This window comes from Phascolarctos cinereus, unplaced genomic scaffold (genome assembly GCF_003287225.1).
Source record: "Phascolarctos cinereus isolate Bilbo 61053 unplaced genomic scaffold, phaCin_HiC Scaffold_2;HRSCAF=192, whole genome shotgun sequence".
In the NCBI taxonomy this organism is placed as follows: domain Eukaryota; kingdom Metazoa; phylum Chordata; class Mammalia; order Diprotodontia; family Phascolarctidae; genus Phascolarctos; species Phascolarctos cinereus.
Genome location: NW_027555625.1, coordinates 293,514,157 through 293,541,461, shown reverse-complemented (window position 1 = coordinate 293,541,461; position 27,305 = coordinate 293,514,157). Strand labels below are relative to the sequence as shown.

The 27,305-nt window shown below is 37.8% G+C and overlaps 1 long non-coding RNA gene across 10 annotated transcripts in view; it reads left to right on the top strand.

Moving 5' to 3' along the window:
* Positions 1-27,305, top strand: part of LOC144455913 (uncharacterized) — a 390,611-nt gene that overhangs the window by 201,913 nt on the left and 161,393 nt on the right. For 5 of the 10 annotated variants that reach the window (XR_013484765.1, XR_013484766.1, XR_013484764.1 and 2 more), the window contains one exon: positions 10,889-11,035. The exons of the other annotated variants lie outside the window; for them this stretch is intronic. This is a non-coding gene — a long non-coding RNA (uncharacterized LOC144455913). The remainder of the gene's footprint in view (positions 1-10,888; positions 11,036-27,305) is intronic. 10 annotated transcript variants of the gene reach the window in all.

Below are 27,305 nucleotides of genomic sequence, written 5' to 3'. Positions count from 1 at the left end.
TCCTTGACCTGGGAACTCTGGAATTTGGCTACAATATTCCTAGGAGTTTTCCTTTGGGGATCTCTTTCAGGAGGAGATCTGTGGATTCTTTCAATTTCTATTTTGCCCTCTGGTTCTAATATATCAGGGCAGTTTTCCTTGATAATTTCTTGAAAGATGATGTCTAGGCTCTTTTTTTGATCATGGCTTTCAGATAGTCCAATAATTTTTAAATTCTCTCTCCTGGATCTATTTTCCAGGTCAGTTGTTTTTCCAATGAGATATTTCACATTGTTTTCTAATTTTTCATTCTTTTGGATTTGTTCTACTGTGTTGTGATTTCTCATAAAGTCGCTATCTTCCAATTGCTCTATTCTAATTTTTAAGGAAGTATTTTCTTCAGTAATCTTTTGGACTTCCTTTTCCATTTGGCCAATTTTTCTTTTTAGGGCATTTTCTCCTCATTGGCTTTTTGGACCTCTTTTGCCATTTGGGTTAGGCTATTTTTTAAGGTGTTATTTTCTTCAGTATTTTTTTGGGTCTCCTTTAGCAAGCTGTTGACTTGTTTTTCATGATTTTCTTGCATCACTCTCATTTCTCTTCCCAGTTTTTCCTCTACTTCCCTTACTTGCTTCTCAAAATCCCTTTTGAGCTCTTCCAAGGCCTGGGACTGATTCATATTTTTCTTGGAGGCTTTGGATGTAGGAGCTTTGACTTTGTTGTCTTCTTCTGGTTGTATATTTTGATCTTCTTTTTCACCAAAGTAAGATCTATGTCTGACTCTTTTTGCGCTGCTTGCTCATGATCCCAGCCAATTACTTGAGTTTTAAACTCTTTGTTAAGGTAAGAGTCTGCTTCCAATGTGGAGAATGTACTGTCCCAAGCTTCAGGGGTTTGTAGCTGTTTTCAGAGATACTTGTAGGGACCTGTAAATTTTCAGTTCTTCCAAGGTGGTATGATAAGGGGCAAGGTGTTTACTCCTTTCCTGGCCTGTGACCACAAGTATTCCTTTCTGTCCTGTAACTGTGAGGAAGGGTTCCTCTCCACAGCCACTCCAAGCTCCACCATGCCAGCATTCCTCCTCACCCCAGCGCCACCGCCCAGAACTGTGGCCCAGATCCACACACAGGCAAAGCAAGAGATTCCTGCCTCAGCACTGGCAAAGAGATCCCTGCAATCCCTCTCTGATCAGCCACTGGATTCCCCCTCAGTCTGTGGGCTGGAAGCTCTGGAAGCAGCTGCCCCTCCCCCAGGGCCACACTCTTGGGGAATGGAACTGAAACCCCACCTTCCTTTCTCAGCACCGACAGAAACAGACTTTTCCCACTGACCTTCTAAGTTGTCTTTGGCATTCGTGGGTTGAGGAGTCTGGAAACCTCCACAGCTGCCCGAGATTCAGTCCTCTGAGGCCAGCTCCAGGTTTGCTGGAGCCTGCTCACCCACACCCTGCTGTGCTCCCAGCCCATTGCGATACACCTTTCTAATCAATCCAAGGTTGTCTTGGGCTGGAAATTTGTTTCACTCTGTCTTTTTGTGGGTTCTGCTGCTTCAGAATTTGTTTAGAGCCATTTTTTATGAGTATTTGGAGGGGTTTGGAGGAGAGCTCAAGCAAGTCACTGCTTTCACTCTACCATCTTGGCTTCGCCCCCCCCAGTAACAAACTTTTGATTCAGCAGAGCAAAATTTAGCCTAAATGTTCTCCTTCAAAGCATCTCTAATGCATATGGTAAAAATCAAACAAGATGCCTTTTTTTTTCTTTTTTCTTTTTGGCTGGGCAATGGGGTTAAGTGACTTGCCCAGGGTCACACAGCTAGGAAGTGTCAAGTATCTGAGGCCAGATTTGAACAAGGGTCCTCTTGATCCAGGGCAGGTGCCCCATCTACTGTGCCACCTAGCTGCCCCACAAGATTCCTTTAAAAAGGAACAATAGAGGTAAATTTCTTTGATGATCCTTTGATTTTTACTATGAAGCAAGGAATAAAAATGAGGAATTAGTTGTATGATTGCTAAAGATGTATGCTACTTGTCATGGAGGATTTCTAGCACATTTATGAGAGAAGATTTCATGTAGTTGGTGAAGACCTGCAAATCCTCCTGTTTAAAGATGGCATTTTGCTGATTGCATTAAGTCCTACAACATTGTAGAGGCTATTAAAAAGTTGCATAGTCACTCAACAGAATTTGTCCTAACTATCCACACAGACAAACCAAGTGGATAAAGAATGTCTGTTTTTCAGATAATGATATGTAGTTGTATGGACAGCCTACAGAGCTGATCCATTATGTGTGTGTATATATGTATATATATGTATATATATATATGCATGTATATATATGTATATATATGTATATGTATATGTATATGTATATGTATATGTATATGTATATGTATATGTATATGTATATGTATATGTATATCTTGTATAGACATTGCAGATACACATGAACTGGGCCCAAAACTGTGTAGGAGGTAGAGAATAGGCTGCATTGCATTTGGGAAATTATGTAATGCTTTTAATGACCCCAAGCTTCTCCTTCTTCAAATATTATTTTATTAGTGCTATTTAAATATTTTATAGGTACTCTTTTTATGCAATAATACATTTCCTATTCAGAACCCTCCTTTGTAACAAAGAAAAACAATTAAACAAAACTAACCAACGTAGCAATCACATTTTACAGCCTATGCATCATCTAGCACTCATAGTCCAGCAACTCTCTAGTGAGAGGAGGGAAGTATACTTCATCATCTGTCTTTGAAATGAAGACTGGTAATTGTATTTGCATGCAGATGTTTTTTAGTGTTGTTTTCCTTTACACTATTTTTGTCATTGTATATATTGTTCCTCCTGGTTCTCTTTTCTTCACTCTGTAGCAGTTCATTTGTCTTTCCATGTTTCTTTTGAATTCTTCATATTTGTTGTTTCTTATAAAGGCCCTTGTTGGTGCAGTGATACTATATGCCTGTGACTTGTGGAATTCTACCATCTCTGAAATATTCAAGTTGTGAGTCACTCAAAGGGCAGTTGAATGGCCCATGGTGAATGTGAGTAAGCTACAAGACATTACCGATAGAGAAGCAGAAGTGGTTTAAAGCACATTATGGATGACACATATAACTAGAAAAGGAGAGCCAGGCATGTGGCAAGAGTGAGGATAACAGATGGACAATGAACAAAAGATTGTGCGGAAGTGGTGTGAAGAATATAATAAAATACATGTATAGCACCTGGGGGCAGGAACTGCCATCTTAGTGGATCCACATCTATTAAAAACCATAGTTCACTAACCTTCTCCCCCCACCCCCAACAACATGTTTACTTTTACCAGCCAGCCAGAGAACCCAGTTAGTTCAGAATAAAAGACAGTCAAAGAAATAGAGTGGTAAGAAAAGTGACAGTAGAACATTTTTTCCAAAAAACATGGGGCACATTTTCTCAGAAATACACAATGGAAAGAGTGAACACACATAAGGGTCATATATGGGAGCACACATGTAAGGGAACCTATGTGGCTGGAGCAACTTATGTATTTGACGCTGTAAGGTCTTGTGGTGCATGATATCATGCTATTTTCTTAGGGTTTATGTCTTGCTGGGTTCTATTCCCTTCTTGGCTTGAATCTGGGCTTTGTGTTGAGTCTCTGATCCTCTGTACCGACTGTTACATATCTGCTATTCTCTTAATGGGTGTCATGTCTCTACTGCTTCTCACTTTAATCTACCCTGGGCTTCTCTGCTCTGCACTGAGAGTATTACTGTATTGGTCACTCCTCTGGTATTTTAGTCTCTTCTAGGAAGTACTTACTTGCTATAACTTTTGGACTTCATGTTTTCAGGGCTATCAGTCAGCTATCTTAGCTCCAGTCTGCTAGGGAGTGATGACTAGAAAGTCTGTCTTTCATGAAGGTAGATTGATAGCTTTTTGGTCATAGCTTGAGGGTATGAGCCAGGATACGTAACTAGCAAAAACCAGGCAGAATACACCCATGCTAAGATTATCTGTTAATCCCTGTGTCTGGAGTTGAAACTAAAGTTCTTTGATTTAGGGTTAGAAATTCCTAAGATCCTGTCTGGCTTGGCATATAAATGAATCTAAGCCCAAATCAAATGTTGTTCTTTACCCATATTCCTCTCTTTATATCCCTGTCATCATCAAAATCCCCTAGCTTTGGTGCTATATTTTGACCAGTGAAAACCCTCATTGTTTTCCTACTGATTTGATCATGTCACCACCACCACCACCACCCTCCCCCCTCCCACCTCATCAAATTCCAATGGCAATGACTCCCTAAGATCCCAAACAAGTCTGTCTCTCAACTTTGGGCATTCCACTGGCTGTCCACCATACCTGGATGCTCTCTAGCCTTATCTCTGCCTCCTAGCTTCTCTGGCGACCTTCAAGCCTCAGAATCCTACCATCTACAGGAAGCCTTTCTCAAACTCCCTTACTTCTAGTGCCTTCTGTCTATTGGTTATTTCTAGTTTATCCTGTATATATCCTGTATGGTTTGTTTGTACATAGTTGTTTGCAGGTTTGTTTCCATCATTAAATTGTGAGCCCCTTGAGAGCAGAGACTATCTTTTGCCTTTCTTTGTATCCCTACAGCATAGAACAGTGCCTGGAGTATAGCAGGTGTTTGTTAAATGCTTATTGACTGACTGGTAAGACCAAGGGATAACTGGATTGAAAGTTCTGTGTTCCATTACTATCTATATACTATCAAGAGAATGAGAGGAAGGCTTCCAGAATTTTGTGTGGATCTCCTATAGAGGCTTTGAAGATGTAGTTGGAGGAAGTGCCTGTATAGGTGAGATCAGAGATCCATCAATGCATTGAAGCATTCTCTAATGCAGCACCTTGCACATATTAGACACTTAATAAATATTTGCTGAATTGAATCAATGAAATCACAGATCCTTCAAAGTAGAAATATACTGGGGCCATTTTAAGTTATTTCCCACAAGTTTCATTGTTTAAAAAACAGAAAGGGTCTTGTTTTCCTTTCATTTGACTGTGTGGTATATTGGGAAGAACCCTGAGTTTGCAATCACAGCACATGGCTTCAAATCCTGGCTGTTTTACTTATTATCTTTGTGACCTTGGCTAAATTTGGCCCATTTTGGTCCTCAGTTTCCTAATCTTTAAAGGGCAGGGGTTGGATTAGACGATCTCTAAATCTTTCTGTTTTAAATCCTAGGATTTCTATTTATACAATCATAGTTGTAAGACCTTCCTAATAATGAAAGGGAAACTCATGGTCAAAACTGATTCCAGAGTTTGAGGTGAGGAATGCCAATTTTGCCCCTTTCTTGGCTGGAAGATGGAAAGACTGAAAAATTTCTTACCTTTCTAGAGGAGTAACAATTGTTGTGGTCCTTCGTATATGTTTTTCAAAGGTGGTAATTTTTTCTCTGGCACAGGAAAGCAAGCCTTCCTCTGAAGAAATCTGTAAAGCTGTCACTGAGTATACACACATTCACTAGATACTATAAATTGAATCTTCCATCCTCAGCTAATGTGGCCTTTGGCAATGAAGCCATTATAGTGCAGTTACCATAAAAGGCTATATTTTTGTAATCTGTTGCCTGCTCTCAGTGTGGGGTTTATTGGTACTTAGAACCCTGATTGCTAGATGCTAGAATAGGAAGGTTAACCTGGAATAATCCTGTAGCTTTACCTTAGAGCAACTGGAAGTTTTTTCCTTGGCTCTCTCATTTATTAAATTGTTTACTTTCTGTTACTATTTTATGACAGGAAATATAGAAAAAGCATGTATTTTTGGTTTGGGATTTCACTGAAAAGAACCTTCCCAGGAGGCTGTGAGTTCAGATTCTTTAGAGCAAATGTTGTTAAACTGGGGTTCTTGAATTGGTTTAAATTTTTTTTTTGATAACTGTATTTCAATATAGTTTATTTCCTTTGTAATCTTATATATGTTATGCCTTTAAAAGCATTATTCTGAGAAAGGGTCTGTAGGCCTCACCAGACTGCCAAAGGAGCCCATGAAACAGAAAAGGTTAAGAAATCCTGTTCTAGAGAAGTGTAAATGGTACATGTCTTCCAGGTAATCTCCTCCAGCTCTTGAGTAACTATCAACATAATTAGATTGAAAACAAAAATGTCAACAGAAGCACAGGCCAGTAATCTGTTGACTTTTAGTAGACAGTATATGGTTGATGAGCTTTAGCTGGGATGTACACATGCACCCTCTTAAGAATCAACCAATTCAGTCAGCTTATTAAATATTCATTTAGGACTTATTCTTTGCCTAGCACTGTGTAAGAATGAAAGATGGATGAGACACGGTACCTGCTGTCACAGAGCTTCTACTTGAGAAGAGAAAACTGATTCGCATATAACAATTTAAGAACTCAGTGCTAAATGATGTGATATGGGAAGGAACTCCTGTTGTCTGCAATAATCAGAAAAGGCTTCCTGGAAAGGGTGAGACTTGAGCTGGACCTTGGAGGATGGGTAAAGTTTGACTAGAAGGAGAAGGTGTTTCAGGCAAGGGTACTAACCTGAGCAAAAGCATAGAAATGAAAATCAGTGCAACGTGTTAGAGTCAGTCAAGAGATTCACTTGACTGTAGCTAAGGCACACATTAGGAGTCCATGGGAAGTCAAATGGGCTAGATTTTGGCAGGCTATGAAGGGTAGACATATAGCATCAGAGTATTGTACCAGTGGTGTTAAACTCAAATAGAAACCAGCTGAGTTTGGTTGACCAAACTGTGGATATTCCTTAATACTCTTCTCTTTTCTTTCTACACTCTCTTACTTATTGACTTCATCACCTCCAGTATGTTCAATTATCTCTCTGCATATAATTCACAGATCTATATATCCATCCCTGATTCCTTCTTGAGCTCTAATCCAACATCACGAAGTGCCTTTGGAGTATTTCAAATTGGTTATCCAATGCACATCTTAAATTCAATATGTTCAAAACAGAACTCATTATCTTTCCCCTCAAACTTGCTTTTCTTCTGAATTTGTCTATTACTATTGAGAGTCACATCATCGCACAAGTTTGCAACTTTGATGTCCTCGCTTTCACACACACCCCTCCCCAATCCAGTCAGTTGCCAAATATTGTCATTTCTCTTTCTGGAACATCTCTCAAATATTTCCTCTTCTCACTACTCACAGAACCACCACTTTAATTCAGGCCTTTATTACCTGGAAAAGTGAAACAACCTCCTGTTTTATCTCCTAGCCTCAAATCTCCACCCACCTACCGCAATCCATCATCCAAGCAGCCACTAAAACAACTTTTTTAAAGCACATATTTGATCTTCCTACTCAATACACTCCAGTGGTTCCTACTTAATACTTATGTCATATCTAATCCATTACAAAATATTGTCATCTAATATCAAATGTATACCCCTCTATTTGTCATAACCTGGCTTCTTCCTACCTTTCTAATCTATAAACATTATTTCCTTCCATGCATCGATCCTACTAGCCTCCTTCCTATTTTGTACACATTATTCCGGTTCTTATCTTCAGTTCCTTTGTACTGGCTGTCTGCCATGCCTGCAATGCACTCCCTTCTCACTTCTGCCTCTTGGAATCTTTGGTTTCCTTCAAAACTCAACTCAAGTACCATCTTCTACACGAAACCTTTCCTGATTCCCTCCAGTTGCCAGTGTCCATCTTTCTTAAACTACCTTGTATTTATTTTGTACGTGTACATGTTTACCCTGTTAGTGCTTAACCAATACTGGTTGATTGATTGATGTGATCACTCAAAAGACCAGGCTAATAATCCACCCATGAAAAATAAAATGGATAAAGAACTGTCTATAACAAGGTGTTGGATTAGTAGGCATTAAGTTAATTCCTTTAGAAGCTGTGTCCTGAATATCTACTGTAGATGGACAATGAGCCAAGCCCAGAAATTAATAATAAAAGAGTGGGCTGGTTAGCATTTGGGAAATTGTGTTGCATTTTCAATGACCTCAGGGTATTCCTAGATAAAAACCCATCTTTTTAACACAAGAATTTCACAAGTGTCTCTATAAAGTCCTACTCAGGTGCCTCTTGGTATTGAGTGGGACCATGGTTTCTACAAAGCTATGACAATGGAGTATGAGCTGTGTCATGTTTTACAATATTAGAAAAGCTTTGAATACTGTCATACATAATAGGATCATGGATTTAGAGATGGAAGGGACCTTGCAGGCCATGTAGTCTAACCCACTCATTTTGTAGGTGAGGAGGAAACTGAGGCCAACCTAGGATGAAATAGAAAATACCAGAGGTAGGATTTGAACCCAGATATTCCTAACTCCAAGTTTAAGACTCTCTATTATGTCATGTAAGCAGGCAGTGTTTCCCCAGAGCCAGCCTAGCTAAGTTATGTAGAGGTTCATCACCATTGAAGTCATGATTTTTGACTATGAAAGAAGGATAAATGCAAAATGGCCTTCACTCTTCTCTATCTTCCTTCTGCTTCTGTAGTAAGAGTGGAGAGTTATAGAAAGTGGAATACAAGGTGCTAAGAATCACACAAGTTTTAGGTCATAAATATTAACTTAGAAATTGTTTCTCTAAATGTAGAATCTTTGTCAAGTGAACAGTAAGTGGAAATATTACTAGAGGGACTGAAACCTATCAATCTTTATATGCTTGCTATAAATGAAACCAGAAGACAGAAGGATGTTGAAGCTAAATGCCAGGACGGCTCACAGGTTATCCTTTAATGGACAAATAAAAGAGTTTGCAGAGTTGATTTTATAGTGCAAGCAAAGGCAATAAGAAATATCATTTCATGGAGCTCTGTTTCACCTTGTATTGTGGGCTCACAATAAACATTTGCTAAAAGGCCACCAAGAAAAATAATTGAATTTTTTTCTTGCCAATGTCTCTTGCAGATGATAAGGTAGAGAAAAACTCTTTGAAGAACATGATAAGACTTAAATTAAATCAACATATAAATGGACATTTGGTGACTTCAGTGCAATAGTGAACAGGGGGGACAATGGTGAAAAAATATGTTGCAAAACATGGTTTAGGAATAAGAATTGAGAAAGTCCAAAGGCTTATAGACTGTACAGAAGTTCATTCTTACATATTATGAATATTTTCTTTTAGAAGATAATTAGAAAAGTCACAAAGTAATGGAAATAGTGAGCACTAAATATAATAATGAAATAAATTATATTTTTAACAGAGAGAATGAATGAATGATCCATTAGATTATGATGTCCTTGTAGGCAGGGACTATATTTTACCTTTCTTTTTATCTCCAGCACTTAGTACAATGCTTGACACATTATAGGTGCATAATAAATGTTTACTGACTGAATAAAATGTTTATGTGCTTTGGAATATGAGTGATGGAGATACAAATAGAAAATTAAGACAGTTCCTGCTCTCAAGGAACTCACATCCTAAGTGGGGAGACAACATCTGCAAGTCAGATGGAAAGGTCCTATGATCTTTATGGTGCAACAGCAAAGCAGATGTTAATTCCTTTACTTTAATGAGATTTCCATTGACAAAATCATATCAGTTTCTGATAGTGAACCATTTGACAGTGCCAACTTTGCAAGAACTTTTCTTTTCTGGATCTTTTGTAGCTGTGGCCCCTGCAGGAGCTTTTCCAGGTTACATCTCCAATGATTGCTCTCAAGTATGATGGCTAAGGGCATTTGGCTGGAAGTATAGTTATTCCCAAGGATCCTGAGTTCAGGAACATGAACTGCCATCAGGTTTGAGGGAAGGTGATGGTGATTATCATTTGACTTGTCTAGCACATGCTACCTCTTCTCTTCCTCAAGATTCCTTGCCACTTCACCTAGGCTAGCTGGCCGGCCCTGTGTGTAACAGTTGTTTGGCAGTTGGTGGGGACATCTGGCTCCTCCACAGGAATTGCTTTCCCAGATGATGGCTGTGAGGGCTGAGCTAGAAGCAGGGGGCAGTGACCTGGGGTTGTTGCTACTCCCATGGTTCCTATGCCTATCTACCTATTGGTGACAGTTGGATAGCAATTGTTGCTGATGGTGATGAGGAAAGTGGTCCCTCATTCACAGTGATTTATCCTCTCAATAATAGCCATAGGTGCTGGGTTGGAAGAAGGTCTAATAGTTTCAGAGACACTGGTATTTCTAAGGCCCTTTGACTCACAGTCCTGTGCTATCTTCATTAGGGTCTGTTGTTTCTGAGTTGCTCATGTTACTTATTCTTGGTGGTGTAATAATTACCCCATTATATTCATATTCCATAATTTATTCAGCCATTCTCTAATTGATTCCAACTTTTAGGAAATGGTGATGGTCTGTGACAATGTCTGTTCTTTTATCTATTTTCCATTTTTCTATTTCGTCATCTGAGGGGAGATGGAGGTCAGGGTGGTTGTGGTGGTGGTGGTTTGACTTGTCTGGCCTCCTTTCTCTCTTTCAGGGTGCCATTCTTCATCTAGGCTAGTTTGTCTGCCTTATATGTGGTAGTTATTTGGAATTTCTTGGGAATGGCTGGCCCCTTCTCCACAGGAGTTACTTCTCCAGATAATGACTGTGAAGGCTGAGATGGAAAGGGATATAATGGAGTAAATATTGCACCACCATGAATAAGTAATACAAGCAACTTGGAGAAACAAAGGAAGACTTGTATCTGATGGAGAATGAAACAAACAAAACCAAGAGAGGAGTACGCATGATAACTGCAATAATGGAGATAAAAACAACACCAATAGCAGCTAAACTGTGATTAAATTCAATGACTAATTTTGGTCCTAGAGAACAGATGATGTCCGCATATGTAGTGGAGTGGAGAACCATAGATGAGGAATGTTGCATGTGTTGTCAGAGGCAATTTTGTCAGTCATTTTTGCTTAACTACTTTTCTCTGATCAAGAGAATGTTGTTGTTGTCATTGTCGTCTGTCCTTCATTCTAGAAGAGGACCATGACATCAGGGAAGTGATACCATGAAACACAAGTGAATTGAATTTAAGTGAGAGAAGGATGTGCAAAGTCACCAGCCTCACTTTCTTCTCTGGAGCCATCTGGATCCAGTGGCTAGATATAGAATATTCAACTACAGGTGGGTAATATTAGGAAATGACTCTGTTTAAGAAGCAAAAGGCATCAATTAAACTTTTTAAAAAGAGCATTAGGAGGTACTGGTATGGCGAATACCAAATAATATAACATCACAAAAAATGAAATTAGTTCTACTTTAATAGATGGGAAATGACAGTTTACCAAGATGACAGTCATTTTTAGTATGCTTTTGTTGTACTAAACACCAACTGCCAACACTTTAATTTGTTTTTATATCACTTAAATTTCCCACTGTAATTCTATCCTTTCTTCTCCTAGAAAGTAATCTCATATAATAAAGAATAGAAAAGAGGACCAAAAGACAGTTCAGTAAAACCAATCATCATATTTTAATTGTCTGACATCATATGCAATGTCCCACATCCATAATTGTTACATATTTCGTATTTGAGGCCAATCTTAATCATTATACTTTCCCAGTATTTTGTTTCTTTATTCCTTTCTGGGATTCACTCTTGGATCTACAGACTCTGACGACCATGCCACAGCAACCTTCTTACCTGGAAGGTCACTCTGCTCCTACAGCCTAGCCTCCTCATGCTTAAGTATACACCGTCCCTGTGGTCCCTATCTCTAATTGGTCAGTTTTTCCTAGAACTTCCATTTTTTAGGAAATTGCCATGTCTTCATTCGTCTTTGGAACCCTAATCCTACCTCTCCATACTTCTTCCCACATGCTTCCATATGGGTGACTTCTCTTCCCCCTTTTCAACTTACTTTTATATATTGTCTCCCCCACCCCCACCTCTATCCCCAGTTACAAAGTAAGCTCCTAGGGCAAGGACTATTTCTGTCTGCTTGTATTTGTAATCCCAGTGCTTAACCATGCATGGCATATTGTAAGGGCTTGATAAAAGCTTGTTCACTTGACTTTTGATTATTTTTTTGGTTGTGGTTCCTTACATTCACATTATTGTAATTTTGTATATTATTTTCATGGTTCCAGTTACTTTACTTTGCATCAGTTCATTTAAATCTTCCTGTGATTTTCTGTATTCACCATATTCACAGTGAAATGCTATTCCATACTTTCATGTACCACAAGTTGTTTATTTGGTTTCATTGGACTGACATATAATTTGTTTTCAGTTCTTTGCTACCACAGAAAGTACTACTATGAATATTTTGGTGTATTATGTGATCTTTCTTTCCTTTCTTTTTCTCATTTATCTACTAGCACTAGATACTCTAAATCAAAGGGAAAGGACATTTTAATCTCTTTCTTAGCATAATTCCAAATTGCTTTTCAGAATGGTCAGATCAATCCAAAGCTCCACCAATAGTGCATTAGTGTGCCTGTAATTCTATAACCTGTGGGAGTGACTTTCAAGTGACTTTCAAATCAGCTATTTGTGTACAAACTTCTTAGAGAAGAGTGCAAAACCAATAACTGTTTATAAGAATAAAAATAAGAAGATCTAGCATGCAACTGAGATACAACTCAAATCTGACTTATAATTAATTGCTGATGCAGACTCATTTCCTAAAGAAGTTTAACCAATGCAAATTGATTACCATAATGAGCATACCAAAGAAGCCTTAGAAACTGCATCAGCCAGCAAACCCTTCATTTCTTTGCCAAATAGAAAATATGTTAGTCAAAGACATCTCTGGCTTAAAATGTAATCCCATTTGTAAAATTTTATGTGGAGGGTTGGTGAAAGATTTTGAAGTATTTCAAACAAAAAGTGGTATAAAAGATGCCATCAGAAAAATGCATACCTGGAAAAGGAAAGGGGCAAATTATGTAGTGAGAGTGAGAGATAACTGGACTATTTGTTATTCACACAGTATTATGAGACCTCTAGCGGGTTCCTAGCATGTTTGATGGTCTTTCTATGGAAAATTTATGAGAAGAATTGGACAAGAGTTTCCAGGATTACAGGGGATGAATGGGTTGCAGTCTACACCGCTGGAAGGAATACTGCATCAGTCAAAGATCCATGGAAGCATCAAAGTATTTACCTGGTGATGCATTATGGCACTAAACTATGGAATGCCACAGTCTTAGAAAATTCAAAGTATTGGGTGACCCAAAGGACAATGGAGAGACATCTTCGGTGCAAATAGGTTATAGTATATTACTAATAGCACCGTGCATATAGTAAATAGCATAAATGATATCATCAAGGGCATTCATGGCCTGAAATGAGGTGGATCAGTCATGTCAAATCAAGTAACATTTATTAAGTAGTTATTATGTACCAAGCTCTGTGCTAAGCAGTGGCAATACAAAGAATGGTGGGGAAAAAAACCAGTTCCTTCTCTCAAGGAGCTCATTGTATAAAGGGGGAGGCAACATGCAAATAACTATATACAAACATGATATGTACAGGATAAATTAGGGATAATCAACAGAGGGAAAGCACTAGGATAAAAGGAGCTTCAGGAAAGGCTTCTTATAGAAGGTAGGATTCTGGCAGAGATGAGAAGAAGATAACCAGTTATGGCAGATAACCAGTTAAAATACAGAAAGCCCAGCAATGGAATGTCTTGTGTAAGGAACAGCAAGAAGGCAGGGTGCCTGGATCCCAGAGTATGTGTCAAAGAGTAAAGTATAAAAAGATTAGAAAGGTTAGAAGAGGCTAGGTGATCAAGGGCTTTAAAAGACAAATAAAGTGTGGGGGACAGCCTGTGCAAAGACATGGAGGCAGGAGATGGACTTTCTGTAATATGTGAGGAATTATCAAGTAGATGAATTTGACGGGTCTGTAATTTGTAGGAAGGAAGGAAACAAGAATTTATCAGGCACCTACTATATGCCGTGAACTGTTCTAAATGCTTTACCAATGTTATCTCATTTGATTCTCTCAACCCGGGGAGGTAGTACAATTGTCATCCCACTTTACAGTGGAGGAAACTGAAGCATATGGAGGCTGAGTGGTATACACAGGGTCACATAGCTAGCGAGTGTCTGAGGTGGCATTTGAACTCAGATCTTCCTGACTGTGGGCCCAGTGCTATATCCAATAAGTCTGGAAAGGCAGACTGGAGCCATGTTATGAAGGGCTTTAAATGATAAATAGCAGAGTTTCTATTTGATCCTAGAAGCAATAGGGGACTACTGGAGCTTTTTAAAGCAGGAGAATGAACAGGCTAGATTTAGGCTTTATTTGACAGCTGTGTGGAAGGTAGATTGGAGAGGGGGAAAGGGGGAAAATGTGATACTCTTGTGGAGGTAAAGTTGAGAAAACTTGGCAACTTATTGGATATGGGGTGGGAGGAGGAGAAGAATGAAAAGATGATGATCCTGAAGTTGCCGTCCTGAGTGACTAAAAGAATAGGAGTGCCCTTGATAAGGGCAGCTAGATGGTGCAGAGGATAGAGTGGTGGATCTGGAATCAGGAAGACTCATCTTCCTGAGTTCAAATATGGCCTCACACACTAGCTGTGTGACCCTGGGCTGGTCACTTAAGCCTGTGTGCTTCAGTTTCCTCATCTGTAAAATGAGCTGAAGAAGAAAATGGCAAACCACCCCAGTATCTCTGCCAAGAAAACCTCAGATGGGGTCACGAAGAGTCAAACATGACTGAAAGGACTGAACGACAAGTGTGCTTAATAGAAATAGCAAAGTTTGAAGGATTTTAGAAAGAAAGATAATGAGTTCCGTTTTGGACGTGTTGAGCTTGAGATACCCAAGGGACATCCAGCTGGAAATGTGCAATGAGAAGTTAGTGATATTGGAATGGAGTGTGGAAGAGAGGTTGAGGATAAATGTGTAGATTGAAGATTAATATTTGTAGAAATGGCATTTGAACTTACAGGAACTGACGAGATCACTAAGAAAGAGGGCATAGAAAGAAAAGAGATGAACACTATGTTGAGATTCGTTTACAGTTAGGCGTTAGGGTGTGTTCACAATTAAGGGACATATCATGGGAGATGATCTAGCAAAACAGACTGAGGAGCAGCCATATGGAAATGAGGGAAACCAAGAAAGAATAATGTTACAAAAACCCAGGGAAAAGAGATTAGCAGAAAGGAGAGAATGGTCAGTAGTGTCCAATTCTGCATAGTGGTCAAGAAGGCCAAGGATTGAGAAAATGTTAGATTTGGCTCTTAAGAGACAAGAAACTATTTTTAAACGAGCTAATTTATGTGGACAGTATCTCCATTTGGAAGAGCTAATTTTGTTGTATATCTGCTATGGTTTTTGTTTGTTTGTGGTAATAGTACTTTGTTAAGTACCTTCTCTGGAATCTTCCAATGCTAGGAACCATTTGCTTAGGAAGTCTCTAACTTCCTTGACTATAGATCAGTGATTCACTTATGAACTTACTCAATTTTCTATTCTCATTTCCATCCCTCCATTTTTTTAATGTCTTAAACCTATACCTTTGACTTCCTTCTCTAGGATAAAGGTGTGAATGGAGAACTAGGTTTTATACACAGTTTCTCTGATCTTAACTTTTACTTTTTATTCACAATGCCAATTTAACTTATTTAATTAAAAGTGAAAGTTATAAGTCAGTACTGCCATGGGTGAAGTTCTAATGTCATCAGTGGAAAAAAATGGGTTTATAATTGAAACTGTTGGCATGGCAGTGACTCCCAATATTGTAGCACCTGGAGTTGTGTCACTTAACTTGATTTAATGAAAAAGCTGAATCTGAAGCATTAAACTCTCCCACCTTTGATTAAAAAAAAAAAAACAAAACCGCATGCCATAAAGCTATGTATGAGTGGCACGAATGTGAAAAAGGTGCTGCTAAGAGCAGAAAGTGAGCACCTATTCTGGGAGGTGAGAGGCTGAAGCAAAGAAGCAGGAATACTCTAGACTTCAGCTTCCAAAGTGACTGGCATCCTTTTACTTAAAGGAGGCTGAGCAAGGCAGAATCCATCCCTTGTTTGATCAGCCTTGAGAAGCTGGAAATATGTTGGGAGAACATTAGGATTTGACTATTGGAATAGCCTCAAGTCTCTCCCCATTCCAGTCCATCCTCTACTCAGCTGTCAATTTTTTTCCCTAAAGCACAGATCTGACTATGTCACCTCCCTGTTCAATAAACTGGGGCAGTTAGGTGCCTCAGACAGAGCACTGAGCTTGTAATCAGGAAGACCCCTCTTCATGATTTCAAATTCGACCTCAGATACTTAGTAGCTGTGTGACATTGGGCAAGTCACTTAACTCTGTCTCAATTTATCTGTAAAATGAGCTGGAGAAGGAAATGGAAAACTATTCCCACATGGGATTGGGCCAAGAAAACCCCAAAATTGGTCATAGAAAGTCAGATACGACTGAAATTCAGTAAACTCCAGTGGCTCTCTTTCACCTTGAGGATCAAATAAAAAATATTTTTTTAATCACTTGAAATCCTTCACAGTCTGGCCCTCTCCTACCTTTCTAGTTTTCTCATACCTTCCTTACTCGGGTCCCATCTCCAATCCAGTGACGCTAGCCTCCCTGCTATTTGTCATAAGTTACATTCCATCTTTGGATTCCATACATTTTCACTCTGTACCCCCTTCCTGGAATTTTCTCCTCCCTCATTTCCACTTCTTGACTCCCCTGGCTTCCTTCAAGTTCCATCTAAAATTCTATCTTCTACAAGAAGCTTTTCCCAAACTGACTTCATACTAGTTGCTTCCTTCTGTTGATTTTCTCCAATTTACATATTGTATACATCTTGTTTGTATTTAGTGATTTTCAAGGTTGTCTCCCTCATTATAATTGAAAGCAGGAGCTGTCCTTTCCCTCCTTTGTAACTTAGTGCTTAACACAGTGTCTGGCTCATAGTAAGCACTTAATAGATGCTTGTTGACTTGACTTTGAATCCCTATTGCAGAGAAATAAAGTAGAACTATTTCTGCATACATGTCTGTGACATTTACAGAGGATGTAATAACATTATTAAAACACTTCCCTTTTTCTGACATAAAAAATAAAAAGAAAAATATTTTTCATTTAAATTGCTAGGGATTTTGAATCATAAAAAAGTTTATGTTTTACATTTCCCAAATAATTATTTCCCTGGGGTGAAGGTTGCCTCCACTAAAATCCTCCCTGATACTTGATTGTAGTGTGAAGAAGAGTCTGCATCCTTGAAGTCTGGGGCTAGTAGAGAATGAGCTTTGGCTTATTCTGTTTTGAGTATAGGACTGGAGACCAACTTCATGTCCATTATCCAAGGACTGACTGAGCTAAGCGTGAAGAGGCTCATCACCAGTATGTTAGCTGCTGCTGATGAATTTTTTTTAACTGCCACAGTAACTTAAGAAGATCATCTGCTAAGACACAGATAGGTTTGATATGTCTTGGTAAAGTGAGTGTCCATCCTGATGAAATCACAGATCCTTTAAATATTGAAGTGAAGGCCTTCCTCCCCTTGAGTCAAAGGATCCATTTTCTTATTTGGCCAGTATTGGCTACATGAGAGAGAGGTTAACATTTCTTGGAACTATGTACTTTTTTTTTTTACAAAGGCAAATGCCATGCCAGACATGTCATTTTACAAATTATTAATAGATTTTCCAATTTTAGTATTATGCATAGAAGTATTTCAGCTGTAGGATATCAAGCATATAAAATGTTACATCTACAAAGACTTAAACATAAAAATGTCCTTCTAGCTGAGGACCCACGGTAAAGATGTATGTAATAGTAAAACTAAATCAATTTCACAGTAATTTATTATCCTTGAAATTTAAAGTGAGGGGAGGAGTTGAAGGATCTTCTCAGTTAGGTACCATCGTCATATGTTGTGAATAACATGGTCACTAAGGACCTGAAAGTCAAAGAAATTCAATAAAACAAACTTCAATGTACTATCTAGATAGCTAGATATGATTTTTTTTCTAAAGCACAGAAATCCTAACATTGAAGATTCTTTGACATATTTTAGTTAGCTTATAGACATTTAATCCCAGGAGCATAGGCATTTCTCAGAAGCTTACATTTAAAGCTGAAGCAATAATGACTGACAGAGAGGGCATTTCTTGACAGTTAATGACCAGCTAGAGCATTTGAATGGATGCCTAAGGCAAAGCCAAGAGTCCTGAACCCAGCCGGTCATTAACAGCCAGGAAATGCCTGACCTGGAGGTCATTATACCTCCAATCAACCCTGTCAAATTAATAACAGAAAAGAATCATAAAGCCATGATTATTTTGTTCCATTTGTCCATGTCTGCTCAATATTGAGGCTCAGTGGTTTGAGGGGGCTATTTACAATATTAGCTTTTCCTGGCAAAGGAGGATCAGTATAGGCACTTTCAGAAGACAACAAAGTAGTTGGCTAACTATAATTAATTAACAGTCTCCCTCAATAATTTTCCTAGATTTTTTTCCAATATAGGTTTTTAAAAGAGCACATTGTGCAAATGAATCTAAACCCTGGTGGAGTGGAAAAGAAAGCTGCACTTGGAGTCAAGAGAGACCTGGGTTTAAGCCCCTCCTCAGGCATTTACTAGCTGTGTGACTATGGCTTGGTGTGGTGGACAGAGTGCCTAGCCCGACATCAGGAAGAAGTGGACTCAAAGCTCACCTCTCACATTGACTAGCTGTGTCAACCTGGGCAAATCACTTATCTTCCTTCAGCCTCAGTTTCCTTATATGTAAAATGGGGATGATAATAACTAGGGTACCTACTTCACGGTGTTGTTGTGGGATTCAGATGAGATAATATATGTAAAATGTTTTGCCAATCAATCAACAAGCTTTTATTAATTACCTCCTATGTGCCAGATACCGTCCTACGACCTGGGGGTATAAAGACAAAAAATATAAAATAGTACCTGTCCTCAAGGAGCTCATTTTCTATCAGGAGAACATTATGCTCACATGTAACTAGGCAAAAAATATATTTAAATGTAAATATAAATAGATAATATCTAAAGTATTTATATTTTAAAAATAGTTTATGTTTAAGTAATATAAATATAAATTATGAAATAATATAAATATTAAATGTAAAACAAAATAGAAAGTATTTTCTGAGTGAAGGAGGAAGCAGCTGAGGTAGTTAAGTTAGGTCTCACAGAAGGTGGTACTTTTGCAGGTCTTTAAACACCACATAAGTATCAGCTGCTATTATTATCATTATTATTATTAACCTTTCATAATTTATTTCTTTATATATAAAATAGGATAGTAATACCTCACATGGTTATTGTGAGGAATGTGCTTTGCAGACCTTAAAGAACTATATAAATGTGATGCTTTTATTAGTAGTGCTGTTATTCTTTGGAGCTGAATCAGTCCCTTCTCAGCCCAGCCAATATCTTACTACAATTCTCTTCCATAGATTACTTTAGGAGGGAATGCCCAATTTCCATTTCTGGAAAGGCATATTTATTGTGAATGAGGCTCTGCCCGATCAGGTATAATGTGTTATCTTTGTGTACTATTTTCAGAACACCTTCAAAAAACTGTCTTAAAGATAATTTAAAATACTAGTTGTGATAACTTGAATTATAACATGTTTTATGAGCTATGTAATTCATAGCTCTTGATCTGTGATATCATGGGCAGGACAATGAAAATAAAATCTTTCCCCACTTAAAACATCTCTTTTTTTTAAACTTTTGATGGCTTTTGGGATTTGTCCTTAGCTGGTGTCCTCTTCAGAATCCCAAGCAGTATTGAGTTTTCTTCATTCCCCTTGTGATTCATTAGCATGCCTCTGCTTGCTGAGGCTCATCATTAATATCCAAATGAATAGCCAAGTGAATATCCAAATTGAGGGCAGTATTTTTCAACAGAGAAAATTGGGTTAGTTCCTTCCTTTCCCAATAGAACCACATTTTACCAAATATTTTAAAAGTGAATTTGATTCTTTAATTGCTCAACATTTTTTTAAAGGAATGTTTTGCTTTTAGTTGGCATTTTGAAAGTGGTGATGGTTTTATTAAGAGACGTGGAGAGTATATACAGCAGAAACCTTAAGGTCAGAAACATGGCACCCTCATCTTGTCACTGGGTGAGAGGGAAAAAAAATGATTGCCTTTATTGCTGTCATTCTTGCTGCCCCAGAGTATGTATCTGTTTGAAGAGAGGCTAAAGGCTCACCACCCCAAATATCCATCTCCCTACCATTATACTTCAGGGCTCTGAAATCTAATATGATTAGATTTGGCAAGTGATGAGTCCAAAGGAAGAAGGAAGTATTATCAAGCTCATAGCCCTAATATGAGGCAAGATAAGTCATTGGAGGGCATATTGAAGGACAATTCAGGAGAAATAAGAATTTGAAATCCAGGACAAATGTAGGATGTCTCATCACCTTAGCTATGTCATTTATATTACCATGGTAGATAGCTCTTGGAACTGTTAGCATTACTATTATTTGGAGGCAGCATTGTACAGTGGAAAGAGCCCTGGCTCAGGAGTCAGAGGTTGGGGATGAAAATCCTGGGGTGAAATTCTGCCCCTGGATAAGTCACATAGTCTTCTGAGCTCTCAGTTTCATCATCTGTAAAATGAGGGAATTGGATTAGATGAATTTTGAGGTCCATTCTGAGATGATCCTGTGATCTTGTGATCAGCTTAGTAACAGTGGCTGTCATGGCCAGTCATCATGGAGAGGTAAGGGTATTCAGACAGGTTATGTTGATGGGAAATGAGGAAGAAGAAGGAGTTACCCAGAGAGAGAAGACATAGATGAGGTATAGGATTTTAAGGTATTGAAGACAAACTCATCTTCTTATATGGTTTCACTATAGGCTGTGATAGCTTAGTTGTTCAATTAGCTAATAAGCATTTATAAAGTGTCTACCATGTGCTGGGGAATGTGGTAGGCACTGGAGAGATGAAGACAAAAATAAAACAGACCCTGCTCTCATAAAGTTTACATTCTATCCCTGGAGATAACATTCACATATGTAAATAAATACAAAATAAAACACGATAATTTAGGGAGAGGGATGCTAGCAGTTGTGGGGATCAGAAAAGACTTCATGTAGAAGATGGTACTTAAGCTAAGACTTGAAATATGTAAGAGTTTTTTTGAGGTGTAGGTGATGAGGGAGTGTGTTCCAAGTATAAGTTACGGCCAATGCAAAGGCACAGAGACGGGAAGTGGAGTAGCATAGATGAGAAGCAGTAAGAAGACCAATTTGACTTTACCAAAGAGATGTGATGTGTGATGTTGGGAGACTTGGATTGGAGCTAGGTTGTGAAGGGCTTTAATAACCAACAAGAAGAGTTTATATTTTATCTTAGAGGCAGTAGGGAACCACTGGAATTTATTGAGGAGGCTAATAACATAGACCTGAGTTTAAGGAAAATCCCTTTGGTAACGAAAAGGAGAATGGATTGTAGTGGGAAGTCTTAAAGCAAGCATACTAATTAGAAGATCATTGTAATAGCCCAGATGAGAGGCATTGAAGGCTTGAAAAGTGTGGCAGCAATATGAATAATGAGAAAGGAATGATATAAGAAATATTGTAAAGATAGAAAAAAGCAATATTTTGCAAACTTATTGGGTATGTAGATTGAGGATGAGTGAGAGACTGAGGATTATGCCAAGATTATGAAACTGGGAAATAGAAAGGATGATGGAGCCCTTGACAGAAAAAAAAGGAAGTTCAGAAGAATATCCAAGAAGAACTAGTGGTCAATAGTGTGAAGTGCTATAGAGAGGTCAAGAAGGATGATGATTGAGAAAAATCCATTAGATTTGGCAAGAGCTCACGGCTAACTGGAGAGAACAGTTTTAGTTGAATGATGAGCTTGGAAGACAGACGGCAAAGGGTTGTGAAGTGAAAGAAGAGGTTGAGGCAAAGAGTTGACAGCTTTTTCTAGGAATTTGATTAAGAAAGGAAGAAGAGACATCTTCAGGGGATGTTAAGATCTAGTGAAGGTTTATTTTAAAATTAATTTAATTTACTTTACTTTTGTTTTTATATCACCTAATTTTTTTCCTCTATATCCCTTTTCCTTCCCTCTCCAAGAAAGTCTTTCCTTATAACAAAGAAGTTTTTTTAAATGAAAAATGAAAAAGGAGAAAAGGAAAACAATAAGCAAAACTAATCAATATTTTGAAAAAAATGTGACAGTATATGCAATTTTCCACACCTGAGGATAGTCCACCTCTGCAAAAGAGCGAGGAGAGGTAGTGTCTTCTGATTTCTTCTTTAGGACAAAGCTTGTTATTTTTAGTTTTTAGCGCATTCATTTTCCATTGTTTTGTGGTTGTTCTTTTTATTTATATTATTGTAATCACAGTGAATATTGTTTTCTTGGCCCCTGCTTACTTAGGGAAGAAGTTTTTTTGTTCTGTTTTATTTTTAAAGATCAGAGTGACTTGAACATGTTTGTAGTCAGCAGAGGAGGAACCATAAAATCTAAATTAAATATTGGGGGTGGGGTGTAATGATTGAAGGGCAATCTACTGGAGAAGTTAGTAGGGAGTGGGATCAAGGATCATATGTAAAAAGGCTAGTGAGAAGGACCATCTCATTATCTGAGACTGGAATTAAAGGAGGAAAGAATAGAGGATGATGTCAAAGAGTTTTAAGATGAAGAGACAGGGAGAAGAAGGATGCCATGGCAAATGACCTTGTTTTCTGAACTGTTAGCCTTTTCCTATAGGAAGACAATGTAATCTCATTCTTTACCCACCAGAAAGCCCTGGAAACTGGGGTCCATTCAGTAATACTAGTTTACTGGAATTGAATAGTTGAATTCTCCTGGAATTAACACTGGAATTGCTAGAAGACTAACATTCACTGTTTCTGCTTTTTGGGGTGGGGAACAGAATTTAGATTTCTTCTTCATGGGGCTTTTGTATCACAGTTAGTCTTCCATCACAAAGATTTATTTATATGTCTAAATCATTCATTCTTTTATGGAATTCAGGAAAGCAGAGTAAGGGAAAGGGGGAAAAGAAAAGGGAATGAGCATTTATATACTACCATGTGCCAGGTAGTGTGTTATGCACTTTTACAAATAACCCTGAAGTGCTAATATTATCTCCATCTTTACAATGACTTGTCCAGAGTCACACAGGTAGTAAATGTTCGAGGCTGGATTTGAATTTAGGTCTTCGTGACTCTAGTTTCTATTCACTGTGCCACCTAGCAGCCCAAGAGGACAAGAGGCAGACAATCTGGGGCCCCTTTACTGCTAAACATATAGAAAAAGTATTTATATTTTCTGTAAAAAGTACCCTTATTTGCCACACTCTCTTATTCACTACATTTTAATCTACTTCACCCTCTTTCATTCCATATATAGGACATACCACTCTACTGAAACTGTTCTCCAACATTACCCATAGAATACTGAAAAACAGTTTATCACAAATAACATTAAATATCAGTAAAGCCAATTTAATGTGCTTAGAAACAACTATTAACATCTGAATAATTGAATTTAAAAATAAAATACCATAACAAATGTTTTTTTGGACAATACTTTTATGGTGTATTGTCAGCAATAGAATTACTGGCTTGCAGAGTATAGTTAGTATTTACTATAATGACATCTAGATTGTTTTCCAAAAAGTTTTTTTTTGCAATTCTACCAGCAATGAACAGGCACTATTTCTTAAAACCTCAGCAGAATTTATTTCAATTCCAATGACCTCTTAATTGCTAACTCCAATAGCCTTTCCACAAGCTTCATCCTCTTTTTTTTTTTTACTTTCTACAGTATTTGACATGGTTAATCACATCCTTTTGCTTCATACTGTGCCCCCCCCCCCCCCCGCTTTGGCTTTCATGATTTTGCTTTCTCCTTCTACTCATCTTGATTTTCTGAGTTGGTTTGATTTCTTCCTTTTGCCCCATGTCCTTGGCTTTTCTCTCTACACTTTTTTGTTGGTGATCTCATCTACTGCTTCAGGTTCACTTATCATTTCTATATATGCAACTGACTCCCAGATCTATGTATCTCACTCCAATTTTTTCCTGGTGCTCCAGTTCATGTCTTCAATGGCCTGTTCGATATCTCCACCTGGAAATTCTACTTCAGCCTCGACCTCAACCACCCTAAACGTACCCTCTTCTCAACTTCCCTATTTCTACTGATGGCTCCATCATCTTTCCAGCCACCAAGCTCATAGCTGTACAGTCATCTTTGTCACTTCTCACATCCATTCAGTTGCCAAGTCTTGTCCTTTCTTTACTCTGCATCTTGCACTCCACATTCAACCCTTCTCCTCATTTAGGTACCCAATACTCCTCAGTTAGACTGCTGTAATAGCCTTTTATTTTACTGGCTTCTTCCCTCTCCAGTCCATTTTTCACACAGCCAGCAAAAGAAAGCCACGGGTCTAACTGTGCTACTACTGTCTTGCTCAAAACTTCCAAAAGCTCCCAGTTGTCACTAGAATAAAATGCAGATTCCTGACATTCAAGGTTCTCCATAATCTAGATAAACTTATCTTTCCAGGCTTGTTTCATATTATTTCTCTATTTCCTGTATCATCCTATCTTTTCCTGCCTCTGCAATCACACTGGCTGTTTTCCTTCTTATCTGGAATGCATTCTCTATTTCTACCCATTGAAAAATTTATTTCAGCACTCAATTCAGATGCCATCTCTTTCATGAAGCCTCCCTGATCTCCTCTGCTGAAAGCAAAATCCCCTAAGATTTTCCTAGAGCAGTCTGTCAGTATTTCACACTCTAATTCTTTTTATGCATACTTATGTATATGCTATTTCCTGGCAAGTAGATCATGTGGTCTTCGAGGGCAAGGATTATGTAGTTTTTCATCCTTCTATCCCCAGTGCCAATCATAATGTCAAACACAAAATAGATTCTTTTTCATTAATTTTTTTCAATTGTTAAACATTTATTTTTTCTCCCTCCCAGCTTTCTTCCCTGCCTGTACTAAAAAACAAACAAATAAACAAAAAACCTTGTAACAGATGTTCATAATTGGAAAAAAAACCCAAATGACCATATTGGCCACATCCAAAAAATGTGTTTCCTTCTGCATATACAGTCCATTTCCTCTTTGTCAGGAAGTAGATAGCATTCTTTATCATTGGTCCTCTGGAACCATAGTTGATCCATTGCATTGATAGAGTCCTTAAGTCTTTCAAAATTATTCATTTTGACAATATTGTTGTGGAATAAATTGTTCTGGTTCTGCTCACTTCACTCATGTTCAGTTTATACAAGTCTTCCCATTTTGCTCTGAGACATCATTTGTCTCATGTCTTATAGCACAATTATATTTCATTATATTCATATACCATAATTTGTTTATCCATTCTCTGATTGTCATGCCCCCCCTTCCTTTCCAGCTCTTTGACACTACAGAATCTTCTATAAAAACAGATTTTGCTGCTATATACATATATATATGAATCTGCTATATGTAATAATTAATATATAATACTAATTAATAATCTGCTTTATATAATATTTGTTGAATTGCATTGCGACAACATGAATCAACACAACCAGAATTTTTTTTTTTTTGGGAGGGGTGTCTAGGCAATGGGGTTGACTTACCCAGGCTCATAGAGCTAGTAAGCAGAATTTTTAAAAACTAGAATCTGAGGTTCTCCATATAGACTGTTGAGTTAGTGATAATCATTTGGTATTTATAAACTTGCATTGCTTCATATACTTGTGTTACATACTAGATCATAAGGACAATGTGAGTGTATCTTTTACTCTGCATCACCTTTCAAAACCTTTTTTAATGTTGTGCATACTGTAAGAATTCTCTAAATGCTCACCAAAAGAATATTGTTAAATTTCCTCATATTGTCTTACAATAGTAAAGACACCCAGGTCAAAACCTCAAAGTGGAAATCTTTTTTTTCATCATTCCTCATGCCTAATCATTTGCCAATTCCTGTCAAGATTTTACCTCCACAATATATTTCTAATCTGTCATCTTCTCTTCACTCATACGACCAACACTCTGGTTCAAATCCTTATCAAGATATTGTCAGGAATATTGCAATGGGGTCTCAATTGGTCTCCCTGCCTCCACTCTCTCCCCTCTCCAGTACATCCTCCATAGAGATACCCAATAGATATTCCTAAAGCACAAGTCTGACCAGGTCATTCCCCTTCTCGAGAAGGTCCAGTAGCTCCCTATTGCCTCTAAGATAAATATAAAGTCCACTCTTAAGCAGTTAAAGCCCTTCCCAATCTCTTTCCAGCTTATACTTATGAGTTTATTGTTATTTACTTCCCTTCATACATTCTGTGTTCCTGCCCAACTGGCCTGCTTGCCATTCCCTCTACACATTATTCTACCTTTTATCCCTTTGTTTTGCACAGACTGTCCTCTAGGTCTAGAATGTACCTTTTTCTTGTCTCTGCCTCTTACAATTGCTAACTTCCTTCTGAAAGAAATCTGTCCTGAACCTTCTAGTTGCTAGTGCCTTCTCCACTCAGACATTACTTTTGTTTATATCATATATTTACCTTTCTGGGTATATGTTGCATTAGTGCCTCCTTCCTGCCCCCAATGTAAGCTCCTTGAGGGCAGGGATTGTTTTATTTTTGTCTCTGAATCCCCAGTACTTAGCACAGTTTCTGATATATAGTGGATGCTTAATAAATGTTTGTTGGATTAGATTGATTGTTTCAACTATTATAGGAAAAATACCCTGTGCTCCAATAAGGAAAGAACTCAGAATAAATATGAAGTTTGACTTTTATTTTTCAGAAAATTTTCCCCTGAATTTGGTTCTTTCTTTTCCTGAATAGTTTGCTTTTTACTCAGCGTTTCATTTCTAAATTTGTTAGCCGCCACTGTAATGTTATCTGCCCATAAGGTCCTTATTCTAGGACTGTCTTAGGCATGAGAAGATCTTGTAACACTGTTGTTGGGGTAGAGTGAAAAAAGGATCTGCCTTGTGAAGTAAATGGTAAATTATCCAGAGCCCAATGAACTAGAATCTTTTATCCAAACTTCTGTATGATTTATTTTTAGAATAAAAAAGCTAATAATGAGAAAATAAACTGAAGTCAGAATTTATTTTTGTTTTTGTTTTTAGGATTTATTTTTAAAAAGCAGATTTCAGGATGATATCAGTACAAAAGCTCTGTATCTCTTGCACGTTTTAAATTTATAAACATACATTATGATTCTTAAGGTTCATAACAATGATTTAAAGACACTGCAAGTATCAACTTATTTTCCTGTCATTTGTAACTCAAAAGTTGAGTACAACTCATGTGTATGCACATATAGACGTACATAAACAAATCGTGGTTATTTGGGCTTACAGATCATTTTAGATTTCCTGTTTCAAAAGGAGTTCATTATATTTCAAAAGAGGCTATTCCTTCAATTTCTAAAACAAAAATTTTCTGCAGATAAATGAAGAAATGTTTAT